At 38.0% G+C, this 15745-nt stretch overlaps 1 protein-coding gene across 2 annotated transcripts in view; it reads right to left on the bottom strand.

Annotated features, from left to right (window-relative positions):
• SETBP1 (SET binding protein 1) overlaps positions 1–15745 on the bottom strand; it is an 890090-nt gene that overhangs the window by 801419 nt on the left and 72926 nt on the right. For both annotated transcript variants that reach the window (XM_081561785.1, XM_081561784.1), the window contains one exon: positions 4378–4504. The gene's annotated coding sequence lies outside the window, so the exon portion shown is untranslated. The remainder of the gene's footprint in view (positions 1–4377; positions 4505–15745) is intronic.

Genomic DNA, 15745 nt, shown 5'->3' with positions numbered 1-15745 from the left:
GCTCCAGAATTCATATACAAAAGGACTAACCAAGGAAAAAAAAAGATACCTTATAAAAACTAAAATTATGACTACCACTGCATCAAAAGATGGTAACGATAACCCTATATGCGGGACAGAATGAGAGACACAGATGCATGGAACAATTTTATGGACTCTGAGGGAGAAGGTGAGGGTGGGACGTTCTGGGAGAATGGCATTGAGACATGTGTATTGTCATATGTGAAACAGAGCACCATTCCATGTTCGATGCATGTGACAAGGGCTCGGGGCCGGGGCAGTGGGATGATCCAGAGGGATGGGAGGGGGAGGGAGGTGGGTGGGGGGTTCGGGAAGGGGAACACATGTAAACCCATGGCTGATTCTTGTCAATGTATGGCAAAAACTATTACAATATTGTAAAGTAATTAGCCCCCAAGTAAAATAAATAAATTTATAAAAAAAAAAAAAAAAAAAACAACAGTGACACACACAAAGTTAAACTACATGAAATATAGGGAGAAATAAAAATAAAGGGAGAATTGCACTACTTGTCCTAAACATTATTTCACAGCTTTCACTCCATGACAGAGCATATACAGTAAAAAAAAAAAAAAAAAGGTAAGTACTAATAATGTAATTAATAAGCTAGATTTATACAATATAATAATATATGTCATGAATTTTCGGAGAAGGAAATGGCAATCCACTCCAGTACTCTTGCCTGGAAAATCCTATGGACAGAGGAGCCTCGTAGGCTGCAGTCCATGAGTTCGCTAAGGGTCGGACACGACTGAGCGACTTCACTTTCACTTTTCCCTTTCATGCACTGGAGAAGGAAATGGCAACCCACTCCAGTATTCTTGCCTGGAGAATCCTAGGGACGGCGGAGCCTGGTGGGCTGCCGTCTATAGGGTCGCACAGAGTCGGACACGACTGAAGCGACTTAGCAGTAGCAGTAGCAGTTATGAATTTTAAATTATATTTAGTATAATAAATAATATATATGATGTATGCATTTATATTACATAGATAAAATTAAATGTATAGATATACATTTATATTATTATATATAACAAATTCTGTACCATCAAAGTAGAGACTATGGCTTTGTTCTTTCAAATTTCGTGAACATCGTAATAATTGAATATAAATACTATTCTACAAAGAAAATTATTGTAAATTTTAAGTTAGAAATATTAAATAGCATCTTTTGTATTCAAAAGAAAATAAAAATTGAAATTAACAGAATCAAAAAGTCAATAAGACCCTCAAATAGAAATTAATAAATTATATATACAAAAATAGCTATTCAAATCTTGGGTTAAAGTGGACAAAGAAATTAACTTTGTGAAATTTCTAAAAAATTGTTATATGTATTAAATATTAATGTCTTAATGTTAATCATACTGTTTTAAGATGGATCTATCAAGGTAAGTAGATACCTTTTCTGGAAAAGATGAGTTTTCATTCCAATCCCAAAGAAGGGCAATGCCAAAGAATGTTCAAACTACTTACAATTGCACTCATTTCACATGCTAGCAAGGTAATGCTCAAAATATTTCAAGCTAAGTTTTAATTAACAGCATGTGAACCAAGAACTTCCTGATGTACATGTTGGATTTCGAAAAGGCAGAGGAACCAGAGATCAAATTGCCAACTACCAGTGGATCACAGAAAAAGCAAGAGAATTCCAGAAAAACATCTACTTCTACTTCATTGACTACGCTAAAGCCTTTGACTGTGTGGATCACAACAAACTATGGAAAATTCTTAAAGAGATGGGACCAGACCACCTTACTTGCCTCCTGAGAAATCTGCAAGCATGTCAAGAAGCAACAGTTAGAACAGGATATGAAACAACAAACTGGTTCAAAATCAGGAAAGGAATACATCAAGACTGTATATTGTCACCGTGCTTATTTAACTTCTCTGCAGAGTACGTTACGTGTAATGCTGGAGTAGATGAATCACAACCTGGAATCATGATTGCAGGGAGAAATACCAATAACCTCAGATATGCAGCTGACACTAGCCTAAAGGCAGAAAGTGAAGAGGAACTAAAGAGCCTCTTGAAGAAAGTGAGAGAGTGAAAAAAACTGGTTTAAAACTCAACTTTCAAAAAACTAAGATTAGGGCATCTGGCCCTATCACATCATGGGAAATAGATGGGGAAACAATTAAAACAGTGACAGATTTTATTTTCTTGGGCTCCAAAATCACTGCAGAAGGTGACCACAGCCATGAAATTAAAAGACGCTTGCTCCTTGGAAGGAAAGCTATGACCAACCTAGACAGCATATTACAAAGCAGAGACATTACTTTGCTAACAAAGGTCCATCTAGTCAAAGCTATGGTTTTTTCAGTAGTCATGTATGGATGTGAGAGTTGGACCATACAGAAGGCTGAGTGTCAAAGAATTGATTCTTTTGAATTGTGGTGTTGAAGCAGACTCTTGAGAGTCCCTTGGACAGCAAGGAGATCAAACCAGTCAGTCCTAAAGGAAATCAGTCCTGTATATTCATTGGAAGGACTGATGCTGAAGCTGAAGTTCCAATACTTTGGCCACCTCATGTAAAGAGCCAACTCATTAGAAAAGACCCTGATGCTGGGAAAGATTGAAGACTGGAGGAGAAGGGGATGACAGAGGATGAGGTGGTTGGGTGACCTCACCGACTCAATGGACATGAGTTTGAGCAAACTCCAGGAGTAGGTGAAAGACAGGGAAGCCTGGCGTGCTGCAGTCTATGGGGTCGCAACGAGTCGGACATGACTGAGCAATAGAACAACAACAATCAAGGTAGGTGACTGGTTGACACAAGGAAAATTGATGATGTAATATACTAGGATTGTTGAGAATAATACAATAAGAGTATAGAAATGTCTTGATCAGTAAAATAAAGACCTTGTTTATTAAGCAAAAAGCTCACCTAGAGAAACAATTTATTGTTTATCAAAATAGCTATTTTACAAAGTGAGTAAATTGGATAAAATCATTTCCAGGCATTTCTGTAAACTGATAGCCAAGTTTTCTATTGACTTCTTTTTATATTCCTTGAAAAAGAAACTTTTTATATCTATAGTAAACTCAGACTGACATAGGTAGTCTTGGTTCTCAGTGATGGAAATTAACTGTGTGGAAACAAGTGGATTCAATTTTTAACCAAAACTATTCCAGAAGAGAGAGGAATTCTTACTAGACTCCCTTCCAATTCTGAACAAGAACACATGAGAAAAAAGCAATATCTTCTTTTGGTTTCACATTTCAGGAATAGGTAAACTAACGTTATGTACAATGCTCCAGAAAATAGAAGAAAAAGCACTCAATTTCTTTTCATGAAAAAAGCATAGTATTAATATTAGAACCCTAAAATCACAAAAGTTCCACACACCAACCTTACTCATGTATTTGTGCAAAAATATTAAGTACAATATAGAAAAACAGAATCCAGCAAAATATTAAAAATGATGATGGTGTATTTATTCTAAGAATATAATGATGATTCAATATCAATATGCCAATTAATATATCTTACCAATAGTCTAAGGAGAAAAGTTATGTGAGCATATGCACAGATGCTGAAAAGCATTTTACACCAAAAATTATTCTAAAAAAATTTAATAACATAGCAAAAGATGAATACTATCTTAATACATCCATCTCATCCTCAAAGCCAACATCATGCTAATAAGAAAATATAGGAGTTTATTAAAATCTGAAACATATAACTGCCATATAAGCCAGCCATAATTTTTTATACTCTCCCAAGAGAAATGAAAGCAAATGTCCAAAGCATGGCACCCACTGTCTTGGGAATGTGGAAGGACCACCACAAATACACACCCCATACCAAGTGGATAACAGCCAGCATACACTGAAGAAACAGGCAATAGGCATACATATTTATAAAAATCCCTCAATTCTGGACAAGACACTGGAGTAGAAGGATTTGAACTCACCTCCTCACACAAAAACAACAAAATCACTACTGCTGAACAACCATTGACATAAAAGATTAGGTTCTACCAAAACTATATATATTTTACATTTAAAGACAAGATGAAATCACAATAAAATGGTAGGAGGGGTATTTTTATGATATAATGAAACCCCATATCCAGTGGGTGTGTGATCCACAAACTGGAAAATAATCATATTGCAGAAGTTCTCCCTCAAGAATGACAGTTCTGAGCCCCAGCCTGAGGGTGTAGCATTGGAAGGAGGAACCAACACCCACCAAAAGCAATTGGCTTTGAAAGCCAGCAGTACTTGAGCGCAGGAAATCCACAGGACTGGGGGAAACAGAGACTCTACCCTTGGAGGGCACACACAAGGTTTCACATACACTGGGACCCAACACAAAGCAGTAACTCCATAGGAGCCTGGGCAGGACTCACCTAAACACATCAGAAGGTCTCCTGGGGAGGCAGGGGTAGGCAATGGCTCACTGCGGGGCAGAGTCAAAGAAGCTGGAGGTAGAGGCCTCAAGGAATAAGGTCATCAGTTGTTCTTTCAGCAGAAAGTCTGCAAGCCAGAAAGAGGTAGCATGTTATATTTAAAGTGATGAAAGAGAAAAACTTACAATCAAGTACATTCTACCCAATAAGGCTCTTATTCAGATTTGAAAGAGAAGTCAAAAACCCATGGCTGATTCATGTCAATGTATGGCAAAAACTATTACAATATTGTAAAGTAATTAGCCCCCAACTAAAATAAATAAATTTATTAAAAAAATTAAAAAAAAAAGAAGTCAAAAGCTTTACAGACAAGCAAAAGCTAAGAGAAATCAAAACCACAAACCAAATTTACAAAAAATACTAATGGAAATTCTCTAGATGGAAAATGAAAGGCCACAACTAGAAGGAAGAAAATTTTGAATGGAAAACTCACTGGTAAAGATAAACATAAAATAAAAGTTGGAAATCATCCAAACACAAATATATCAAAATCAGCAATCATGAAAAGAGGAGAATACAAACGCAAGTATTGGAAATGCATTGGAAATTAAGTAATTAGCAACTTAAAATAATCTTGTGTATGTATACAGTCTGTTACATCAAAACCTCCATGCGAATCACAAAATAAAAAGCTACAGTAGATACACACAACACACACACAAACACAAAAAGCAATCAAACACAACATTAAGTGAACTAAATAGAATGAGACTACCAAAGCAAATCAGAAAAAGTTAACAAGATGGCAATAGAAACAAACATATCAAAAATTTTTTTAAATTTGAACTTAAGCAATATGTTACTAAACAATCAATAGATCACTGAAGAAATAAAGAAATACTTAGAGACAAATGACAATGAAAACATGACAATTCAAAACCTATGGAACACCGGAAAAGCAATTTTAAAAGGGAAGCTTGGAGCAATACAATCTTACCTCAGGAAACAAGAAAAATCTCAAGTGAACAATCTACCCTCACGCCTAAAGCAACTAGAGAAAGAAAAAACAAAAGTGGAAGTTAGTAGAACAGACAAAATCATAAAGATCTAAGCAGAAATAAATGAAATAGAGACAAAACAATTACAAAGATCAATGAAACTGAAACATGGTTCTTTGAAAAGATGAACAAAATAAACTTCTAGACTCATCACAAAAGGGGGGCTCAAATCAAGAAAATTAGAAATAAAAAATGGAAAATTTACAATGGACACGAAAGAAAGACAAAAGATCATAAGAGATTGCTACAAAAACTATATGAAAATAAAATGAAATAAAATTTTATATGAAATATATGAGAAAATAAAACTTGGAAGAACTAGACAAATTCCTAGAAAGTTTCAAAGACAGAACCAGAAGAAATAGAAAATATGAGTAGACCAATCACAAGTACTAAAACTGAAACAGAGATTGAAAAAATTCCAACAAAAGTCCAGGACCAGATGACTTCACAAGTGAATTCTATCAAATATTTAGAGAAGAGTTAACACCAATCCTTCTAAAACTCTGCCAAAAAGTTGCAGAGGAAGGAATACTTCCAAGCTCATCTATAAGACTATCTTCATCCTGGTACCAAAACCAGGAAAAGATACCACAAAAAAGTAAATTACATGCCAATACCACTGATGAACATAGATGCAACAATACACAAAAGAATACTAGCAAACCAAATGCAATGATTCATGAAAAAGCTCATAGACCATGATCAAGTGGTATTTATCCAGGAATGCAAGGATTCTTCAATATCTGCAAATCAATCAGTATAATACACCCCATTGAAAAACTGAAGAGTAAAAGCCATATGATCATCTCCATAGATGCAGAAATCCAACAAAATTCAACACCATTTATGATAAAAAAAAAAAAAAAAAACTCCCAAGAGTGAGCATAGAGGGAACTTGCCTCAGCCTAATAAAGGCCATATGATTCTCAAGTGTGCAAAACTGAAAGCATTCCCTCTAAGGTCAGGAATAAGACAAAGATGTCCACTCTGGTCACTTTTATTCAACATAGTTTTGGAAGTCCTTGTTTGTTGTTTAGTCACTAAGTCATGCCTGACTCTTTTTTGACCCCATGGGCTGTCCCTGGGATTTTCCAGGCAAGAATACTGGATTGGGTTGCCATTTCCTTCTCCAGGATAGCTTCCTGACCCAGGAATCAAACCCACATTCTTGCCAAGTTTCCTGCGTTGCAGGTGGGTTCTTTACTGCCGTTTGTGTTTAAAAAACAGCATATTGCTTTTAAAGAGGGCTTTTCCCCTATCATTTCAAAAGAATGGACAGAAATCTAGGGCTCTGGTTTTTGCCCTGTACTGTAGTCAGGGACAACTGTAAAATGTTGACAGTTGACAGCTACTTCCCTTGGCCCTGAATGCCATTCCAAAAGGTCCACAGTGGGACCCGGGCTGGGGTGGGCCAGAGGGAATTTGCCTGTTGCCCTTCATCCCACAGGGCTGGGGTCCAGACCCCCTGCCAGAATACCCACCTGGTCTGCTACAAACCCAGGGCCAGACTGGCAGGCTACTGGAAGGGCTGGCAGTGTCATACTGCCTCCCAAGTCTCAGGCCTAGTCTAGCTGCATTTTACAGATGAGGAAAAAAGGCTCAAAAAGGCAAGAATCCTGTGCCAGCTCTGGAGGAAGCTCTGGATACCCTTGGGCTCCCCAGCAGGTGCTTGGGGCCACAGCTACAGGGGTCTAGGCCTACAGTCTGGTGGATACGGCTCCCCAAGGTTGCTCTGCAAGAATACAGGCTCACCCCAGGAGTGGTGCCAGCTGCTACAGCAATCAGAGCAGAAAAAGAAGTAAGGGAAATCAAAATTGGAAAATAAGAAGTAAAACTGTCACTGTTTGCAGACAACATGATAATACACATAGAAAATCCTAAAGATGTACCAGAAAACTACTAGAGCTCATCAGTGAAATTTGTAAATTTGCATGATTAAAAATTAATACACAAAAATCATCTGCATTTCTTACATTAACAACAAAATATCAGAAAGAGAAATAAAGGAAATAATCCTGTTATGATTGCATCAAAAATAATTTTTTAAAACCTAGAAATAAACCTGCCTAAGGTGGCAAAAGATCTATACTCTGAAAACTAAGATATTCGTGAAAGAAGTCAAAGATGATACAAACAGAATAAAAGATATACCGTGTTCCTTGATGGGAAGAATCATAGCTGAATATGGGATTTCCCAGGCAAGAATACTGGAGTGGGCTGCTATTTCTTTCTTCAGGGGATCTTCCCGACCCAGGGATTGAACCTGTGTCTCTTACATTGCAGGAGGATTATCACCTGAGACAGCAAGGAAGCCCTTGTCCAAATGACTATTGCTACGCAAGGAATCTACAGATTCAGTGCAACTGTTATCAAATTACCAGTAGCATTTTTCACATAGCTAGAACAAAAAATAAAATAATATAAAATTTGTATGAAAATACAAAGGACTCTAAAGAGCCAAAGCAATTCTCAGAAAGAAAAAAGACTGAATAAATCCAGTTCCCTGGCTTCCAACTATATTACAAAGCTACAGTAATCAAAACAGTACGGTACTGGCACAAAAACAAAACTATAGATCAATGGAATGGGATACAAAGCCCAGAAATAAAATAACACTGCTTTCTTAAGCAGTGTTAAGAAAGCTAGATAACTATATATAAAAAATGAAATTAGAACATTCTCTAACACCACACACAAAAGTAAACCCACAATTGTTTAAAGACCCAAATGTAAGACCAGACAGTATAAAACTCTTAGAGAAAAACATAGCCAGAATTCTTTGACATAAATCACAGCAAGATCTTATTGGCTCCACCTCCTAGAGTAGTGGAAACAAAACCAAAAATAAACAAATGCGATGTAATTAAATTTAAAAGCTTTTGCATGGCAATGGAAGCCATCAATAAAATAAAAAGACTACCCACAGAATGGGATAAAATAATTGCCAATGAAGCAGTCGACAAGGAAATAACCTTTAAAATGTTCAAACAGCTCATGCAGCTCTATGTCAAGATTTAAAAACACAAGCTAATCCAAAAAATGGAAAGATGACCTAAATCGACATTTTTCCAAAGAAAGCATATAGATGACTTATAGACACATGAAAAGTTGCCTAACATAACTAATGATCAGAGAAATGCAAATGAAATCTACAATGAGGTGTCACCTTATGCTGGTCAGAACAGGCATCATCAAAATGTCTACAAACAATAAATGCTGGAGAGGAGGTAGAAAAAAGGGAACCCTCCTACACTGTTGATGAGAATGTAAATTGGTAAAACCATTATCAAGAATAGTATGGAAGTTTCTTAAAATACTAAAAATAGAACTACCACATGATCTTGCAATCCCACTCCTGGACATGTATATGGAGCAAGCATAATTCAAAAAGATACATACACCTCAATTTTTACTGTGGTATTATTTGAAATAGACAAGACACAGAAGTGATCTAAATTTCCATCAAAAAAAGATGTATAAAGAAGATGTGATTCATATATACAATAGAATATTACTCAGCCTTAAGAGAATGAAATAATGCCATTTTCAGCAACACGAATGGATCTAGACAGTATGAAGTCAGAAAGAGAATGAAAAAGATCACATAATATCATTCATATGTGGAATCTAATTTTTTAAAATTATAGAAATGATCTTATTTACAAAACACAGATGGAATCACAGATTACAAAAACAAACTTAGGGCTATTGAAGAGGAAATGTGGAGGGAAGCAGTAAATTAGGAACGTGGGATTAACATACATACACTACTGTATATAAAATAGCCAACAAATGCCTACTATATAGCACAGTGACTCAATCTGATATTCTGTAATAACCACAGTTATTATCTGTCCATAGTTCATCAGGCCTCCCTGTCCATCACCAACTCCAGGAGCTTACTCAAACTCATATCCATTGTGTTGGTCATGCCATCCAACCATCTCATCCTCTACTGTCCCCTTCTCCTCCTGCCTTCAATCTTTCCCAGCATCAGGGTCTTTTCAAATGAGTCAGTTCTTCGCATCAGGTGGCCAAAGTATTGGAGCCTCACCTTCAGCATCAGTTCTTCCAATGAATATTCAGGACTGATTTCCTTTGGGATGGACTGGTTGGACCTCCTTGCTGTCCAAGGGACTCTCAAGAGTCTTCTTCAACCCACAATTCAAAAGCATCAAGTCTTCGGTGCTCAGCTTTCTATATAGTTCAACTCTCACATCCATACGTGACTACTGGAAAAACCATAGTTTTGACTAGACAGACCTTTGTTGGCAAAGTAATGTCGCTGCTTTTCAATATGCTATCTAGGTTGGTCACAGCTTTTCTTCCAAGGAGCAAGCATCTTTTAATTTCACTTGCAGTCAATATCTGCAGTGATTTTGGAGCCCAAAAAAATAAAGTATCTCACTGTTTTCATTGTTTCTCCACCTATTTGCTATGAAGTGATGGGACCGATGCCATGATCTTAGTTTTCTGAATGCTAAGTTTTAAGCCAACTTTTTCACTCTCCACTTTCATGTTCATCAATAGGCTCTTTAGTTCTTCTTCACTTTCTTCCATAAGGGTGGTTTCATCTGCATATCTGAGGTTATTGATATTTCTCCCGGCAATCTTGATTCAAGCTAGTGCTTCATCCCTTCCACCATTTCTCATGATGTACTCTGCATGTAAGTTAAATAAGCAGGGTGACAATATACAGCTTTGACATACTCCTTTCCCAATTTAGAACCAGTCTGTTGCTCCATGTCCAGTTCTAACTGTTGCTTCTTTACCTGCATACAGATTTCTCAGGTGGCAAGTAAGGTGGTCTGGTATTCCCATCTCTTTAAGAATTTTCCAGTTTGTTCTGATCTACACAGTCAAAGGCTTTGGCATAGTCAATGAAGCAGAAGTAGATGTTTTTCTGGAACTCTCTTGCTTTTTCAATGATCCAGTCGATGTTGGCAATTTGACTTCTGGTTCCTCTGCCTTTTCTAAAACCAGCTTGAACATCTGGAAGCTCACAGTTCACATACTGTTGAAGCCTGCCTTGGAGAATTTTGAGCATTACTTTGCTAGCGTGTGAGATGAGTGCAATTGTGAGGTAGTTTGAGCATTCTTTGGCATTGCCTTTCTTTGGGATTGGAATGAAAACTGACCTTTTCCAGTCCTGTGGCTACTGCTGAGTTTTCCAAATTTGCTGGCATAGTGAGTGCAACACTTTCACAGCATCATCTTTCAGGATTTGAATTAGCTCAACTGGAATTCCATCACCTCCACTAGCTTTGTTCATAGTGATGCTTCCTAAGGCCCACTTGACTTCACATTTCAGGATGTCTGGCTCTAGGTGAGTGATCACACCATCGTGATTATCTGGGTCATGAAGATCTTTTTTGTACATTTCTTCTGTGTATTCTTGCCACCTCTTCTTAATATCTTCTGCTTCTGTTAGGTCCCTACCATTTCTGTCCTTTATTGTGCACATCTTTGCATAAAATGTTCCCTTGGTATCTCTAATTTTCTTGAAGAGATCTCTAGTCTTTCCCATTCTATTGTTTTCCTCTATTTCTTTGCATTGATTGCTGAGGAAGGCTTTCTTATCTCTCCTTGCTATTCTTTGGAACTCTGCTTTCAAATGGGTATAGCTTTCCTTTTCTCCTTTGCTTTTCACTTCCCTTTTTTTCACAGCTATTTGTAACGCCTCCTCAGACAGCCATTTTGCTTTTTTTCATTTCTTTTGCTTGGGGATGGTCTTGATTCTTGTCTCCTGTACAATGGCACGAACCTCCGTCCATAGTTCATCAGGCACTCTGTCTATCAGATCTAGTCCCTTATATCTATTTCTCATTTCCACTGCATAGTCATAAGAGATTTGGTTTAGGTCATACCTGAATGGTCTAGTGGTTTTCTCCACTATAAACTCCTATTAAAAGTAGATAAAATTTTTAAAACAGGGCATTCTACATTTCTTGATGAATTGAGTGATTTGGTTTCTCTTCATAACTGAATAGCAGTTCCCAGTTGCCTGTAGAGTTTGACAAGATACAATAGTAACCTAGAGTTTATGTTGCAGAACACAAGGCAGGATTCTGACTAAGTCAAAGCTTGAATTCCTGCTTTTTTCAATACCAACTGTTAATTAAAGATGGTGTTTGAAACAGAATTGAGGGCATTTGACTTTCAGTTCTCAGCACTAACAGTTTCATGACCCTTATTCATCATACCCCTCAAAATGAGACATTTAATTAAGTGTGCTCAGATTTTAATACTCCACTTGATTGGCTATAAACCCAGGAATGAGTGCAGATTGTATTGTTCTCTTCTTTGTTATCTTTTGCACCATACATTACTTTCCATGTGAAGCCTTAACTGTATGCATCATTATGAGCTCCTCTGCTAGAAATTCAGGCTTCCTCATTCCGCATCCACAGCAGGGTGCTTTTTACAATCAGACAAGCAGACTAGACTTCCTACATTCCTGTTAACATTGCTCATGAACTTTGTAATACTGGAATTCCCTGATAGTACTGAAAATAAAATTCAGAGCTGCATTTCTCTTCCTGAGTCTATTACTTTATCTAAAACTCTTTGATTTTTGTAAATTAAGTTTCGAAATGCTCTATGTATTTGCAATTAGAGTAATGTTAGTTCTTTGGAAGGACCACTACCACACTGTTCTATTATTAATATTGCTACATGGGATAGTCTATAATGTGGAGGGGCTATCAACCAGCACATAAAAGAGTTAGTGGTTATCATTGTGGTAGTAGGGGTCCTCTCCATTCAAAATATGTGTCTATTTGATATGACATAACACAAAGTGACTGTGTGTATGTTTGCAGGTGTCAGTTTTACTGATCTGTATACGACTTAGCAACTGAGCATAGACACACACACAGAAAGTTGTCTGAACCCCATCTCTGGCACTTGCTACCTGTGTGATCTCAACAAATTGTTACACTTTCTAGAACTCAGTTTATCATCTATAACTAAGGAATATTAGTACTCATGTCAATGGACTCTCATGAAGATTATAACATCTTGCTATGTATATTTGTTGTAAATATTATTCTTAAATTATTGTGCTTTTATTATCTAGTTTACAGAAACTACCACTCCCTCTTTCTGTAAGATTCCACTGAACTTAGTGATGTGCTTATTTGTATGCCATCTAACCATTAGCAATGTGTTTCTTGGATATCCAAGTACATTGAAAGTTATTAATATTAGACAAAGACAACACGTGGCTCTAACCTGATAAGCACTCACGACTGATCTGTGGTTTGTCAGAAAGGTCAGTGTAAGCTGGAAAGATATTTAAAGACTAGAAAAACAAGGCTTCCCTGGTGGATCAGTGGTAAAGAATCTGCCTTCCAATGCAGAAGATCTTCCTGATCCATGAAGATCCCACATGCCACAGAGCAACTAAGCTCATGTCCCACAACTACTGAGCCTGTGCTCTAGAGCCCAGGAACCGCAACTACTGAGCCCATGTGTTGCAACTACTGAAGCCCGTGCATCTAGAGCCTTTGCTCTGCAACAAGAGAAGCCACCACAATAAGAATGAGTAACTCATGGACTGCAATGAAAAGTAACCCCCCACTTACCACAACTAGAGAAAAGCCCATGCAGCAACAAAGACTCAACACAGCCAAAAATAAATAAATAATTTTTTAAAAAAGAATAGAAAATAATACTGGAATTTATACCATATTTTCCCTTTCCCCACCAGCTTACCAAGTTATTGTGTCAGTAGTCTACCTTGTTGTAGTCACAGCTTATTTTATGAAAATAAAATCATAGAATCTCCCGAAAAATGAGGACTGCTACATTCTGGTTTCAGGGGTACAGTAGCTTCAAATGAATGAAGACATGTCACAGTGGAGGCATGCTCAAGGTAACTTAATTTTTTGCTTTTCTTTCTTCTACGTTGCCTGGGAGTTCCAATACCTGCTCTTGAGTCACTCTGAAGCAGAGAGAGACAGCACTTCTCAGTGCCAGACAGGGATGATGGGTGTGATATTGGTAGAGAAGTAGCCTCCATCTGGGACTACAAGCATACAATATGTACAAGAAAATCCACAAATCTCTGAGTATATGTAGCCCTACTCACTTACTCCTAAGCAATGGATAACTATAAAGAAGTCACGTGTGAAAAATCCTAGCTCCTGCAGCAGAGGGTAACAAGTTCTCTGAAAGGCAATCACCTGTGGGAAAACATATATAAATGAGATTTAGTTGAGCTCTGACACCCAATCTTCACCGTGAGGCACAATATGCTTCATTCTTACCTTCCCTGGGCCAACTAAAGGGCTTTCCAGATGATACAGTGGTAAAGAATCTGCCTGACAATGCAGGAGACACAGGAGATGTGGGTTTGATCCCTGGGTCAGGAAGATTCCCTGGAGGAGGAAATGGCAACCCACTCCAGTACTCTTGCCTGAAAAATTCCACGGATGGAGAAGCATGGCAGGCTACAGTCCATGGGGTGGCAAAGAGTCAGACACAACCAAGCATGTACACATACATACATAGAAGCCAACTAAGGCATTCCAAGATATACCCTGGATGTACTTTAAAGCCCCAGATATTGCAGAGGAATATAAGCTAACAGAAAAGCAAACAACAAAGCATAAGTAGCATCACTGTTATAAAATGCAAAATGTCATGAAGCGAAATAACTTATACCAAATGAAGAATCAGTTCAATTGAGTTGCTCAGTCCTGTCCGACTCTTTGTGACCCCATGGACTGTAGCACGCCAGGCTTCCCTGTCCATCACCAACTCCTGGAGCTTGCTCAAACTCGTGTCCATAGAATCAGTGATGCCATCCAGCCATCTCATCTTCTGTTGTCCCTTTCTCCTCCTGCCTTCAATCTTTCCCAGCATCAGGGTCTTTTCAAATGAGTCAGTTCTTCACATCAGGTGGCCAAAGTATTGGAGCCTCACCTTCAGCAACAGTCCTTCCAATGAATATTCAGGACTGATTTCCTTTAGGATTGACTGGTTTGATCTCTTTGCAGTCCAAGGGATTCTCAAGAGTCTTCTCCAACACCACAGTTTAAAAGTATCAATTCTTCCGCAATCAGCTTTCAGTTCAAAAGTATCAATTCTTCAGCACTCAGCTTTCTTTATGGTCCAGCTCTCACATCCATACATGACTACTGGAAAAACCATAGCCTTGACTAGATGGACCTTTGTTGGCAAAGTAATGTCTCTGCTGTTTAACATGCTATCTAGGTTGGTCATAGCTTTTCTTCAAGGAGCAAGCATCTTGTAATTTCATGACTGCAGTCAATATCTGCCATGATTTTGGAGCCCAAAAAGATAAAGTCTATCACTGTTTCCATTGTTTCCCTATCTATTTGCCATGAAGTGATGGGACCAGATGCTATGATCTTAGTTTTCTGAATGTTGAGTTTTAAGCCAGATTTTTCACTCTCTTCTTTCACTTTCATCAAGAGGCTCTTGATTTCTTCTTCACCCTCTACCATAAGGGTGGTGTCATCTGCATATCTGAAGTTACTGATATTTCTCCCGGCAATCTTGATTCCAGCTTGTGCTTCATCCAGCCTGGCATTTCACATGATGTACTCTGAATATAAGTTAAATAAGCAGGGTGACAATATACAGCCTTGACGTACTCCTTTCCCAATTTGGAACCAGTCTGATGTTCCATGTCCAGTTCTAACTGTTGCTTCTTGACCTGCGTACAGATTTCTCAGGAGGCAGGTAAGGTGGTCTGGTATACCCATTTCTTTAAGAATTTTCCACAGTTTGTTGTGATCCACACAGTCAAAGGCTTTGGCATAGTCAATAAAGCAGAAGTAGATGTTTTTCTGGAACTCTGTTGCTTTTTCAATGATCCAATGAATGTTGGCAATTTGATCTCTGGTTCCTCTGCCCTTTATAAATCCAGCTTGTACATCTGGAAGTTCATGGTTCTTGTACTGTTGGAGCCTGGCTTGGAGAATTTTGAGCATTACTTTGCTCCTGCTGCTGCTGCTAAGTCACTTCAGTCGTGTCTGACTCTGTGCGACCCCATAGACAGCAGCCCACCAGGCTCCCCCTTCCCTGGGATTCTCCAGGCAAGAGTACTAGAGTGGGGTGCCATTGCCTTTTCCCCATTACTTTGCTAGTGTGTGAAATTGTGTGATAGTTTGAACATTCTTTGGCATTGCCCTTCTTTGGGAATGGAATGAAAACTGACCATTCTTCCAAATGAAGAATAAGCAACTATTTTGAGCTAGCATGACAAATGTTCTTAATGAATTCAAGGTGCCATTTAGCATAAAAAATGTGTGAAAATAATTCCGTTTGAGTAGTAG

The sequence above is a fragment of the Giraffa tippelskirchi genome, chromosome 14 (genome assembly GCF_054371585.1).
Source record: "Giraffa tippelskirchi isolate mGirTip1 chromosome 14, T2T-mGirTip1v1.2.pri, whole genome shotgun sequence".
Classification (NCBI taxonomy): Eukaryota; Metazoa; Chordata; class Mammalia; order Artiodactyla; family Giraffidae; genus Giraffa; species Giraffa tippelskirchi.
Note: the sequence above shows the minus strand (reverse complement) of the source record. Positions and strands in the feature narration are given on the sequence as shown.